The sequence below is a fragment of the Hirundo rustica genome, chromosome Z, assembly GCF_015227805.2.
Source record: "Hirundo rustica isolate bHirRus1 chromosome Z, bHirRus1.pri.v3, whole genome shotgun sequence".
Taxonomy (NCBI): Eukaryota; Metazoa; Chordata; class Aves; order Passeriformes; family Hirundinidae; genus Hirundo; species Hirundo rustica.
In genome coordinates, this window is record NC_053488.1 from 49,987,817 (window position 1) to 49,998,455 (window position 10,639).

At 41.7% G+C, this 10,639-nt stretch overlaps 1 pseudogene; it reads left to right on the forward strand.

Moving 5' to 3' along the window:
- The first annotated feature begins 476 nt into the window (after positions 1 to 476).
- Positions 477 to 9,531, forward strand: LOC120765799 (choline/ethanolaminephosphotransferase 1-like; annotated as a pseudogene).
- Positions 9,532 to 10,639: the final 1,108 nt, after the last annotated feature.

Below are 10,639 nucleotides of genomic sequence, written 5' to 3' on the forward strand. Positions count from 1 at the left end.
TAAAAATATTGTGGATGTAATCCAAAGTTGCCATAAACTGAGCTTTCCCCTTGTACTCTAGAAAAATGTTCCACTAAGATAAGCTCATTACTGTTGAAATTTTTCATTGCTGAAATTAGCATTGGCAGAGACAGTAACTGAAGTGTTATTAATGTGAGGTTTTACAAATGTACAGCACTAATCCAGTGGCCTCTTTGATGGAGTGACTTTCCCAGTGGACAAGGGAAGAGCTATTTGGACTTCTATAAGACCGTTAATATAGTATCCCATACCCACAACATTCTTGACTCTAAATAGAAAAGTTAGTGGTTTGATGGATGAATGGTTAGGAGAATAAAGTTTGTCTGGATGGCCATGTACAAAGATTAAAATCAAATGCTCACTGTTCAATGTGAAACCAGTACCAAGGGTTGTTTCTCAATGAGGGCACCCTCAGCTTTGCAACTGACATCAAGCTGAATGGTGCAGTTAACACGATGGAGGGATGGGATGCTGTCCATAGAGATCTGGACAGGCTTGAGGAATTGGTCTATGTGAAACTCAAGAAGTTCAACAAAACCAAATGCAAGATCCTGCCTGTGGGTAAGGGCAATCCCCAGTATCTACACAGGCTGGAGGGTTAACTGATTGAGAGAAGTCCTGCAGATAAAAACTTTGGGATACTGCTCAGTGCAAAATTGGATATGAGTGACCAATGTGTAGTCTTAGCCCTAAGACTCAACCAAATCCTGGGCTGCATCACTGGGCAGCAGGGGAATAAGGAGATTCTGCACCTCTGCTCTGCTCTGCTCTATTCCAGTGAGACTCAACCTTCAGAACTGCCTCCAGCCCTGGGCTGCCCAGTACAAGAAAGACATGAAGCTGTTTGATTGGGCTGGAACACCTTTGTTGTGAAGATGTGCAGAAATTTGGGATTATTTGGGGAAAGAGAAGGCTCCAGGAGGATCTCCTTGCAGTTTTTTAATATACAAAGTGAGTTTATAAGAATATTGAGAATTTTACCAAAACATGTAGTTGCAGGACAAGGGGCAATTGTTTTAAATTTAATACTATTCAAATTAGATTGGATACAAAGAACAAATATAAACAAATATAAAGAAAAATTGTAGATGTTCCATCATTGGCAGTGTTTAAAGTCAGGCTTTGAACCACTGAAAGATGTCCCTGTCCATGACCTGGAGGTTGTACTAGATGATTTTCCAGGGTCCCTTCCAACCCAAATGATTCTATGATTTTGTGTTCTATTTTAATGTAAATTTAGGAAAAGAGGAATTGGTATATGGCAGCCAATATATTAGTATATTGGAGGTGTATATGTTACCAGAGCATTTAAACTTGTAGAAGCAATTTAAAAAACCTTTTAAAAGAAGTTGTGTGATAGTCTGTGAATTGATTTCATAATGTCACTATCACTTTTAATGGAGTGAAGAGTCCAATTGTCCAACGGCAATATAGCAGTCAACTTTTGGGCCAGCCTCAGTAAAAATATCAAAGACTGAATGGACTTGGAAGTGATCCAAAAGTTAGTTCCTCCAAGTCTTGATTTACTCTTGTAGTAGGACTGCTATGTCCTCCCCTGTTTATCAACAAATCAGCACCCTCAGTCTCATTCTTTATCAATCCAGCAACTTCATTAAACTTTTTATTTTCATATTTTGGGAAAGTAAAATAATTTTGTCCTGCACTAGTCTTTATACATTCATATTCTTAACAATAGGGACACATAAGAGACAAGAGTTGGAGCATTCAAAACAAAATCCTAACACAAAATTAGTCCACTATCCATTCATAAAAGTGCACGTTTCAACTTTGTCCTTAGCAAGTAATCCTTGCTTTAAGTAATGCTTGCCTTTGTTTTAAAGAGGGGAAAAATAAGGAAATTGGTGTGGTATATAGTATTCTTCAAGGCCCAAATATGTGTCCAAATTTCAGAGATATTCAGTCATAGAAGAAATTTTAGCGTTAGAAACAATGATTTTTTTCTGCATAAGATGAAGTCTGCTGACTCAAAATCCAAAGGTTTTCTATTTATCAGTTAATTCATTGGCACAATATTCAGGAAAACAAATCTTATCTGGGTAGGCAGGTATAAGTCCTGTTCTTTCTCTCCACCCTCTTCCTCCTTAATCTGTTTTCTAATTCAGATCCTGATCCTGGCATGAAAGCAGAAGCACAACATACTTGCCAGTTACATGGCCATGGACAACATGAGAAACCCTGGTTTCATAAGGGTTTTCCATTATATTTATGGCTTTTTATTATTTCATGTTTTTTTCAATATGCTGTATGCTGAGAGACACTTTCCAATAGAAAGTATAATTTTATGACTCTGAAACAATATTATTCTCTCTTTTGATTTTGATTAAAAGTGGTGAGATCTTGGCTGTAAATCTACTATACCTGTGATGGAGAATATAAAAAGGATGATATCTGCAAGCTGTAGCTTTCTACTTCAAGATCTAAATGTAATAATTTTGCTCTACAAGATGAAGCTGTGTATTCTAACCTCAAAAATCAGAAGATTAGAAGAAACAACAATGGACCAAAATAGGCTGAAGCTTGCAAACAGGGAAGAGATATAGTGATAGTTTCAGGAAATTGGAAGACCAAAGAAAACCAACATTGCTAACAGATTTAAATCAGACATGAGCTGCAGTTTACATTTGAGACTGTGGCTTTAATGCTTTCTGAAAAGTATAAATGTAATCTCCAATTTTGTCAACATACTGAATGCATCTGTCATTGATGGTGTCATTTAAAACTGTGACTTCAGGTTATTTCCTGCTTCTGTATCAAAGAGAGGGAATGATCAAATTTCTAGGCTTTGTCAGATATGTCCTCTCTAATATGATTAACAACACTATTGTGATAGAAAAATAGACATTTTCAATCGCTACAAAATAACGAAGAATAAAGAGTCCAGATGTTCAAACCCAGAGGAAAATGAAAGTCAAGCAAAGATTAGTAGGGAAGAATAATTATTGCATATAATGCAAGTGAGGCAAACAGACAAGAACCAGATTTTGTTTTTGTATTAGCACTGAAATGGATCATTTTATTTTCCATCTAAATTTATGAACATTTATTTAATAAATAGTGGCTTTCATAGAGAGGTAATAAAATGCTTCACAGATGTATTAGTATGCAGACCATAATCAAATCATATAAATCCAGCTCTCTGTTGTATATATCATCATACCGTCATCAATAGATGTGGTAGAGTTTATACAGAAAGAGGAAGAAAGGGCAAATCCTTCAGAGATTTATTAAACAGGTGAACCTAGGAGACTTGAAGAATAGACTATGAAAAGCAAATCTAAGGAGGATATGGTTTTCCAAATACATATGTGCAGACACAAACTACTGCAAATTGTCTGTCTGACTTTACATCATGAACCATTTAGTTGTTTCAATGAGTGAGGATAAAAAATGCAAATACATTGTAGGAATGCTTCTTTAACTTTGATGCCCTGCTTGCATTATTTGGTGATTTAATTGATCTGAAAAGGTTTAATACAGCCTCAAGTGCTGAATAAATGATGATTCACAATTATTTTATAAGATTCATATTAGTGATAAAATAGTTTTAAGATCTCCTCATGGCACATTTGGGAATTCAGTGAGCATATTTTCTGATAGAAAATCAAGGTTCACTGAATTTTCTGAAAATGTTTTATATTAAAGCTTAAGCAACTTGAAAGAAATATTATCTGAGATTGCTAATTAGTGCCTTGATCACAAACCATTCTCTCCCTGTTGTGTATTTATCACTGTGTGACTATCACCTGACTTTAAATATGGGCTGCAAAGCAACTTTTTAAGGGACAGAGTACTAAATGTAAAAACATCACTGGAATATTAGTAGAATGCTGACTTCCTCCTTGTGTTCTTATATAATATTTTAATTGTTCTGAAATTCTCGTTTATATCCTCAAGTCCTGAAAAAGATGGAAAACTGGCTACTGATATTATCTCAAATTCAACCACTGGCAGTAGAATTATCAAAAGATCACTTTTAGGCTAGGTTTTAGAATTTGGGATAAGGCTCATACTGCCTGCTTTAATTTTGCTACTGTGCTCTGTATGGGGCTGAACCTAAGACATTCACTAGCATTCCTGATGGTCTATACAGTCAAAGTAAATAAAATTTAATTCCCTCAGAGAATTAACTTCACATTTTTGCTGAGAATATTGTAGGCACAGGACTGTGTCTACTATATCACCTTATGTGAAATAACTTGCCAATGATTATGTCTTAAATATAATAGACCTCTTAATCTTTACTGAAGTTTCAATGTATATGGCTTCGCAAAGGGAGGAACGTCTTGACACAACCATGTATGGGCACTTAGGCCTTGGCCAGGGAGAGTTAGAATACTTTTTCTGCATAGAGTTGAATTACAACAACATGTCAGTTTCCTAAAAGTCACAAAAGTTCCAAACTCTCATCACTCATCTTCTGAGTGACATCACCATCATCTTGAAACAGAACTTCTTAAATGGCTGCATTCCACAGGTACTTTCACTTACGGCATAGTGTTACAAGGTTCATCTATGTGATAAGAAATCTGGGGGTAGGTGTGATAAGAAACCTAAATCCTGAGAGATTTTTAGTATTTCCCAATGAGACTAGACAACTGCCGATGGCAAAAGTAAGAGTCCGCTCTCTGGCTTCTGGTGGGATTTTACAGCTTTTATTCTCAAATCCTGACCTGCTTGGATGGACTGTCCCCATGGTGCGCCTATGCCAGAGAGACCTCCCCCGTCTCGTGTCGTGGCTTTTTCCCCCAGGGGGCAGGGCCCAGAGGCAGGGCCCAGAGGCACCACTCAATAAGGGAGAAGTGGGAGGGGAAGAGTTAGGTTACATTTCAGTGTGGGGGATGGGCACTGCTGGGCAAGGACAGATAGATGGAAAAAACATTACAAATCCGATGAAATATAAACCAAATTAATGCATTAAAACAGAGATTCAACCCACAGCCTAAGGAAAACACCATCAGACAGGTTCTGCCTGATACATCAGGAGGCCAGCTGGCACAGCTGGCAGCATTCTATACCCTCACAAAGACCAATGTCCTCTAAAATCAGTTGCAAACATCTCAATGATCTCAGGTCTGAAATGTATAAATCATGTAAGCATCCAGACTGTTCCTTCTGCAAACCCACCTGATGTTCTTATCTTGGTACAAACCAGCATCAGAGACAGCAAGAGGGGGTATGTGGCAGGAGTGGGACAGATAGACAGGAACACAAGACTATACTAGACAATATACAAAGGCAACACATGCAGACAGTGAAAACCCAAATATCTTTCATCCCCATCACAGCACACTAGCACATATAAAACTCTTTAATCTGCAATAACATAGTAAGAAACAGGTGATTAAAGAGTAATATAAAAACAAAACTAAAATAAGTGTTTTAAAAGCACAGACTGCAGAAGAAGCAAGATGGAAAAATAGGAAGGCATCTTTCAAAAATGAGACATAGAAAATAAGTCTTAATAACCTAACTCATTTGTATAAATGTATTAGTGTGCATACAATTACTTTATTATAATGCAGAAAAATACTGATACAGAATCATAGAAACAGAGAATATCCTGAGTTGGGAGGTACCGAAAAGGATCATTGAGTCCAGCTCCTGACCTGGAACAGCGCAGCTCCAAGAACCATGTGTGTACCTGAGTATATTGTTCAAAGGCTTCTTGAACTCTGTTGGGCTGGTCCTGTGACCACTGTCTTGGGAAGCCTGTTTCAGTGCCCAAATACCCTAAGAGTGGAAAACAAACCTTTTTCTAGTATCTGACTTAAACATCCCGTGAGACAACTTCAGACCATTCCCTCAGGTCCTGCCACTGGTCACCACGGCAAAGAAATCAGTGCCTGCCCCTCCTCCTCGCCTCACAAGGAAGTTGCAGATTGAAATGAGGTCTCCCCTCAGTCTCCTCCAGGCTGAACAGACCGAGTCACCTCAGCTGCTCCTCATACGGCTTCCTCTCTAGACCCTTCATCACTTTTGTAGCCCTCCTTTGGACACTCTCTAATAGCTTTACATCTTTCTTATATTGTGGCACCCAAAACTGCCCTCAGCACTCGAGGTGAGGCTGCCCCAGTGCAGAGTAGAGCAGGACAATCCCTTCCCTTGCCTGGCTGGTGATGTTGTGCCTGATGTCCCCAAGACATGGGCAGCCCTCCTGGCTGCCAGGGCACTGCTGACTCATGTTTGATTTGCCCTCTGTTCCCTTCCTCTGGTGCCACTTTCCAGCCTCTCATTCCCCAATCTATCTGTACATCCAGGGTTGCCCCATCAGAGGTGCAGAATCTGTTACCTGTCCTTTTAAACCCCATAGAGTCAGTGATTGCCCAGCCCTCTGATTTGTTGAGGGCTCTCTGCAGGGCCTCTCTGACCTCAAGGGAGTTGACAGATCCTCCCCCTTTAGTACTGCTGGCAAATAATATACATTCAAATCCTGCATCCAATTCAGTTATGAAGATGTTGCAGGAGCCCTGACCCTGAAATGAAACCCTGTGAAACACCACTGGCGACACGTCACCAGTCTGATGTAACTCCATTCACTATAACCCTTTATGCCTGATGCATGAATCAGTGGCTCACCCAAGACATGATGTGTTTATCCAGCTGTGGGCTGGACATTTTTTTTTCCAGACGAATGCTGTGAGAGACTGTGTTGGAAGTTTTACTGAAATCCAAAAACATCAGCTGGTTTTCCTTGGTTAACTAGGTGGTTTACCTTGTCATAAAAAGAAATTAAATTTTAAAAATTTTCCCTCATGAAGCCATATTGGCTGTGACCTATGGCTGCATTGTCCTTCAATTATTTTTAAATATCACCAGAATAACCTTCTCCAAAATTTTACCAGGCACTGAAAGGGAGACTGAGAGGCTCGTAGTTTCCAGGATCATCTGTATTGCACTACAGCTCTAAAACTACAGTGGAAAAAGAAGAGATGGATGGATGATCTTTCTATTGGGGGAGAGGAGAAAGAAATATCTTCACAATATCTTCAATTTTTCTTTACTCTTCTCCATACTTCCTTTCATTCTTGTGATAGGACATTGTAGCAGGATTTTGGAGACAGACACAGAGAGGCCTGACAATGCTGGGAAAGTTCTGTTGTTTTAGCACTGTCAAGGACTTTGAGCCTGAGAACCAGCTTTTTCCCTCAACAAAGTATAAAGAGGTAACTGCAAAGGAATGCTTATGCAGATAACACTAGCCAATAGCGAGTAGTAAAATGCTGTGTGAACAGCTTGTGCACAAGAATGATATATGTATAAAAGAACCCTGTGTACCCTCAATAAATGGAGCATTCACCACTACTTCTGTGAAGGTGGTGTTTGACTCTGGCTGTTCCTCATGTTTTTGGTTTTGTTTTCATTTTGTTTTTCTTTCTTTTCAAAAATCACCTTCAACTGGCGCCCGAACTTCAGACCTTGGGGTGACGACCTGGAGGAGAAATTAGCAGTGGGACACTGAGCAGTTGGATGCTGAACTCGCGGACAGATGCAGCTGCATTGAGGTGAGACCTCCGGAAAATAGCGGACAGACGCTGATCTGCCGAGAGATGCATCAGCATTGAGGCAGAGGCTCGCCGTCCTTGCAAAGAGTGCGAGGCTGAGCTGGTAAGGGGAACAGGGGGCAGTTTCTTGAAAAAAGGTGGAAGGCTTCGAGTACTCACTTCCCTGCCCCATTGACGAGGCAAGCATGGAATGTGAATTTGCTGCCGCATTGAAGTTATTTATTATTATACTCTCTGAGAGAAGAAAAACAGTAGCAGAAAAAGTACTGCAAAAGCTGATTAACTGGGAGCGGGGAAATGGACATTTAACAACCCCCCGACGCTGCGAAGTCGGGGAGGCGCCGCAGGGCCCCTGCCATGCTCTCTGGCAGCCTCCAGCACCGTCGCTGGCCGATGCCCGGCTCACCGCTCCCAGCCCGCGGACCGTCCCCGTCTCTCCGCGGCAGCGGCTCCGTCGTGCCCGTCGCTCCCTCCGCCCTGCAGCAACAGGCAGGACAAGGAGGAAGCAGCCCCGGGAGTCCGCATCGCACCCCCGCCGCTCCCAGCGCCGCCGCTCCCACAATGCATGCGCTGAGTGCCCCCCACTTTCCTGGCTGTGCCCGAAGAGACACCAGTCGACCAAGAGAGAGGAACCCGTGACCCCTGCTGTCGATCACCTTCCCCAGACACTGTTCCGCTGCCGGACGATTAGAGGAGGACCCCGACGATGGAGCAGAACTCCCGGCAGAACCCGTGGCAGAACCCACGATTGGTTTAAAAGAACTGACTGATCAAATTCAGCACACCCCCGTGACTCGATGGTCAAAAATTATATGTGATGTTATACTAGAAGGACAGCGGGAACCCGCAGGACACATGGCATGTCCTGTAGCGTGTCCTGTCGTGTTCAGAGATGGCAATTCTGTGTATGAGCAGCATGAATGGAAAATCTTGCAACAGGAAAAAAAAAAAAACAAAAAACAAAAAACAAAAAAAAACCACCAGTAAAAGAGCACAGCTTGAAATCTGAAAAGTGCTCAAACAGTGTTAGATTGGATTCATACTGCAGATATCCATTCTCCAGCCTGGACTGCCCCCAATCTGATCATCATCATCAAACTGTTAATAATATATTTACAACTCTGTTTTCGTATGTTACTGCTTAACAGCTTCAAAGGCAGACACCTTCCCGGACATTCATTTGCTTGTGCCTGTGGCATTCCAGTCCCTGGATGCTACAGATGGAAAACAAGCAAGAAGGACAAATAGCAGCGCTCCATTAAGAGAGCTTTTTGATCATAGCTGTGATTCATTGTCCACAGTCTTTGTGGTTTTAGGAACTTGTATTGTTGTGCAGCGGGACACCAACCCTGATTGGATGTTCTTCTGTTGTTTTGCTGTGACATTCATGTTTTACTGTGTGCACTGACAGACGTACGTCTCAAGAACGCTGCGCTTCGGCATGATTGATGTGACTGAAATACAAATCTTCATAATAATCATGCATTTACTGGCAGTGATTGGAGGACCATCTTTTAAGCAATCACTGATTCCAAGACTGAATATTCAAGTGCAGTTGGCAAAAATGGTTCCACTTTAGCAGGAACAAGTGTCCTCTCACCTTTTCTTCATATTGGCTCCGTGATTGCCTTGGCTGCAATGATCTACAAGAAATCCGCTGTGCAGCTCTTTGAGAGGCGTCTCTGCCTCTACGTCCTGACTTTGAGCTTTGTGTGTGCCAAGATCACAAATGAACTGGTGGTTGCCCACATGACCGAGAGTGAAATGTATTTATATGACACAGCATTCATAGGCCCAGCATTGCTGTTCCTTGACCAGTGTTTTAACAGCTTTATTGATAAGTATATTGTCCTCTGGATTGCCCTGATCCTGTCCCTGTTTAGCCTGCTCCGATACTGTGTCAGCGTGTGCAGCCAGAATTGCTGCCCACCTGCACATCCACGTGTTCCGCATCAAGGGCTGCCCCACGCCCTCAAACTATCACTAGGGATTGGAGCTGCCACAGGGGAATGGAAAAAAGTTAGGTTTCTGCAGGAATGGATGAAGACTTGTAAGATACAAATGCTAAAAGTAGATGGGAACAAAGTAATTTATAATAATCAATGTTGTATAACTTTTCTTCTTTGTTATCAGTAGCACTTCTTAACTAGTCTCCTGCCTGAGAGAGTGAATTCTGAGTTCACCCTAGTCAACTCTCCATGTAGTCAACTCCGTTGATTCCAAGCCTGGAAAAGCATGCAGGAAACAAATGCTCTGTCTTTGTAATTACTTTGATTATTAATTTCTCTATATATAGTGAATAGAACCCCACCAACTGGAATTTCTAATGTAGTATAATTAGCTGCAATCTAACTTGTTTTTAACATTTCATCATCTCTTAGTGAAATACTTGTTTAGTGTCCACTTGGAATTTATTGACTAAAGACTTAAGCTGGTGAAAACCCAAAGATATCTTACTAAGTTTTGTGGCTGCAGCAGCTGCCAAGTAAGAGCCAAGCTGGGGTGGTTTTTACTTGTGCATTGCTGACAAAGTGGTTTCATGCTGAACAGGGTCACAGTAAGCCTTCTGCATGCAGTGAACACCATAAGCCCTCTGAAGATAAAAAGCCAGATGGTCAGCTCCAGAGAAGATAAGAGGAGCACTTCTGGCCAGAGCAGCTGATCTCAAATTTGTCCCAGACTGACAGATCTCCAAGGGCCCTGGAATCTGTCACTCTGAAACCTGCTGGTCAGCGATCAGGACACCTCTGAGGCGAATTTGACAACAGCTGCACCCAAGCCTTTGAGCTTTGCATCTGGGCCACAATGGATGCCGAGTAAATGGACTCGGCCAGCAAGGAAGGAAAAGAAGGAAGAAGAGCATGGACCGTCAAGTCTTTCCTGAGACAGCTGGTAGCTGAGGCCACTGGTGAACAATGCCCTCCTGACCCAGACTGGGTTGTAGCATTTTTGATTGCCAAGGCCCCTTGGGATCGTTGGAACTTCCCCAGGAGTTGCATGAGTGGCAAGAAAAAGAGTGTCCTCAGTGTCAGGAAGTAGTAGTTATAGAAGTGAGCTGAGGAGTTTGTGGTGCACAATTTGAGAGAGAGACATCA